General features: G+C 41.3%; 1 pseudogene; it reads right to left on the bottom strand.

Moving 5' to 3' along the window:
* Window positions 1-1,915: 1,915 nt before the first annotated feature.
* Window positions 1,916-3,509, bottom strand: LOC119055966 (dolichol-phosphate mannosyltransferase subunit 3-like; annotated as a pseudogene).
* Between the last annotated feature and the right edge of the window lie 238 nt (window positions 3,510-3,747).

Here is a 3,747-nt window from a genome sequence, read left to right as displayed (position 1 = left end):
CCAAATAACGTCCAGGTTCCTGAACATTTTGAAATTTCTGTTTAAACAAGGTGCCACCAGTAAAGGATTCAGGTATTCTCAGGAAGCCTATCTGGCAAGCCTGTTTCAGGATCATTTTTTATGCTTTTTTCCATATACCCATTATAATTAAACTAGTCATATGTGTAATTATGTGGCATAATAATGTAGATAATGCATAAGAAACTGTGTAAAACAAGTTTAGATTTATACTTTTTCCAGGTTCTGTTGGAACGTCATCTGTTCCTGGCCACCCAGGGAGCTGGCTGGGAAGAAACTGCCTTTTGATCTCTTTTATGAAATGACCTTTGAGGGCAAAAAATAGATGAGAATAAACCTTAAAAGTTCTGTTATAAATATTCTGTTTGGCATTATGTATCTTTCCAAAATGCCAGAATGAAACACAACTGGAAAGGGTGACTTTAATGTCTTAGACATGTAAGGCTAAGCCCACAATTATAATTGCTTATACTGTGCGCTGGCCAAAAAACTTGCAACAGAGCCCTGCCCCCTAATTCCCTTGTCCAGGGGCTATTGACAAGCAAGCAAGGAAACTCCTTACACAATTGTCTACAACACCAGAGCTGTGTTTTTAAAGAATTACTTTAGTGTCCCTTTTGCCCCATAATCCTCAGTTCTTGCAGTCTGTGTAACCAGCCAATGCTCCCATCTGTCATTAGGAGCAACATATGTACTCAGAAGGGAGAAACAGTTCATGTTAATGATGCCAACCTGTTCTGTCCTCCTTTAATCAGAAAAGGCTTAGTGAGAGCCTGTGGAAAGGCTGCAGGTGAAAACAGCTTATGTGTCCCAAATGCAATGGGTTCTGAGACTATTAAAATATATATATTTTTATTAAGACTAGGCAGAATCACAGTGACTGTGATGAAACAATGTTAGATTTCTCTTAAAAAAAGATGGAAGGAGGATTGTTTCCTTTTTTCAGTGTTTAAATCTTTGAAATCAGATTAACCAGCCCACTTACCATCACTTACATATTCATTCAGCAAACACTTAACTGATAACCTACTATGTGAGAGTCACAAGATGCTAGAAATAGAACAAGGGTCTAACACTCTCCACAAAACTGATTTATGCTTTATGTTCTTTACTTTTACAGCTCAAGGTTTCTATTATTCTTACCACACCCAACTGCTGAATTTTCTTTTTGTGTATTTTTTCATCTTTAACTTTTCCTAGACATGGGTTCTATTGTAGTTGACTTTTATACCAACCTCCTGTCACTTATTTTTTGAAGAAAGGCTTACCAAATATAGATCCCTGAGAGCACTATGTCAGAGAAAGCTACTTTCCTGATGGCTCTGCAGGTGTGCTCAGGTGGAACTCCAACAACATTAACCGCTGGTAAATGGAAGGGTCCAGGAAAATGGTATTGGAACACGCGGGCGAGGATGAAGAAAGTGTTGCCAGGCAGGAAGCTGATGTGATGTTAAGGGGACAATAAAGACCAGAAGTGTTTCACATGACTTAACGATCTGAACAAGGAAATTAGAGAAAAAGTAGGGCCAAAGAGCAAGTTAATTATTCAGAATACAGGAGATAAATGAAAAAAAGAAATTTTGAAGTAGAATATAAACACAGGTATACTAAAGAAAAATGTAAATACTTGAGCTAAGAAAAGATGACAGCAACTTCAAATTCTTTCTCTCTCCATCACTCACCCCTCCCCCTCCCTCCCCTCCCCCTCTTTCTCTCTCTTGATGTATACCAGTAAGGATGGCTTATGCAGTTGGAGGAGTAAACAACAAACAAGGCTGAAAAATAAATGAAGGTGTAGAGCAAGAGGTAGGCAAATGCAAGATAAAGGTAAAAATTCTTTTTTTAAAACTTGCTACTGTTTAATGGAGGATGGGAATGGGGTTAGGGGGTCAGGGGGTCAGAAGCGCATCCCTCTGCGGGATAAGTCGGCTCTGGCCTCTCGGATCTGTCTCTGTAGCTCCCGGGCGGCATCTTTGCAGTCATGACAAGTTGCCACATGATAGCCCACAGTGCCCAGCGCATAGCAGCCAGCAGACACCAGCAAATAGGCAGGCAGTGGCCACAGGACCTCCCGGCAGCCAGGCCTAGGGCTGCAGTGGTCAGAGCTGCCCAGGCGGAGCGCAGGAGAGCCAGTGCCCAAAGCAGCTGCGCTGATTTGTCATGGTTGCTCTGCCCCACATTTCTCGATTGTGCCTAAAGGTAAAAATTCTTATTAAAAAAAGTTAAAACTTTGGATCTATGAAGGGTCTCTCTATGGAGTATAGCACATATATCAATCTGGCCTATCTAAAAAAGGCTTTATATGTTTTTTTCAGAACACAAGCATGCATGCACATACACAGAAGAATAAAACTTGGAAAAAACATTTAAAATACATATTGTATGTTTTAATTTTGAATGAATAAGTAATCATTTAACTTCTAAAGTCCTAGATTAATAAGTGTAAAAAATTTTAGAAATATCTTAAAACATTATGAATTCTAATCTATAACATAAAGTTGTGAAAAAGAGGAAATAATTACTTATGATTTTAATTTGCTAACTTAATAAAATGATATAAATATATTAACTCATTTATTTCTTTTTTTTTAAATATTAAATTTTATTTAGTTACTTTTCAAGTACATTTTTTTTTTCTCCCCCCCCCCCCCGCATCCGGTCTCCCCCCTCCCTCCCATTCCCCCCCCCAGTCCTCATCTCTGTGTCTTTCATACTTGTTCCTCAAAATCCCTCCCCCTTTTTTAACTCATTTATTTCTAATATTATTGACACATTATTTATTGAGTATCAATTAAATGTGAGAACTTATTCATACAATTTCTAGGAATAATCAGTCTATGATGTCATTATGTTATTGGCAAACAGTCTGTCCAGAGTGTCGGGGAGTCTCCTCATTGGCCAGGATAGTGGCAACGGGGAGATTCTCACACTGAGTGTGCACAGAGGTAGGAATATCAATAGATAGGGCCCAAGCACAAAAAAAACTAGCAAGATAATTGGATAGAAAAATGCTCCCTTCCACTTCCAGTACCAGATTGGGGGCATGACAAGGGAAAGGCAGGCACAGGCACCAGAGAAGACAAAATGGTCTGGGGACAGGTGCTGGACCCAAGAGGCCTGTCAGGCTAGCCTGGGGAAAGAAGGGATTGGTTGGAAGGTGGACCCGCCCAAAGCATGCGAAAGTTTGGGAAGCTGAGTAATCATTTGAGAAAGCACCTGGCCCATTTCACCCATAAGCTCATGTAATTCTAGGGAACAAATAGTCTCTGTCTCTTTTGCTAGTGGCTGGGTTGTTGGTGACCTGGACTCACAAGGAGTACTTACAGTTAAGTACTCTTTCCATGGGCCACGTGGCCTTAGGAGTCATGTGGCCCATAGCCTCCAACAGGGATACTTTCTGGCTCTGTCTCCCCTACCTGGTGACGAACTAGCAAGTGCTGTGGTGCTCTTTCACTTGGGAGCACGCGGCCATGGCGGCCTGGCAGCCTCATGGTGCCCTGGCCTGCAAGCTCCTCCTCATTTCAGAAGGGAGCCCGAAATGAACAGCAGCCGAGATCGAGCTGAAGGACCTGGATGGGGACTATGACTGTTTATCAGGATCCAAAGGACTGTGCTTTAAATTGGGGCAGAAACTCTGGACACCAGCTTTTGTCTTGGTCTTGCTGAGAAGATGGACTTCAAGACAGAAATCCATCATTCTCCCAAATCAGATAGCACCTGAATAAGACC

This window comes from Artibeus jamaicensis, unplaced genomic scaffold (assembly GCF_021234435.1).
Source record: "Artibeus jamaicensis isolate MK-2021 breed Jamaican fruit bat unplaced genomic scaffold, CSHL_Jam_final contig_466, whole genome shotgun sequence".
NCBI classification, from domain to species: Eukaryota; Metazoa; Chordata; class Mammalia; order Chiroptera; family Phyllostomidae; genus Artibeus; species Artibeus jamaicensis.
The sequence above is the reverse complement of the archived record's forward strand: the minus strand, read 5'-3'. Positions and strand labels throughout refer to the sequence as shown.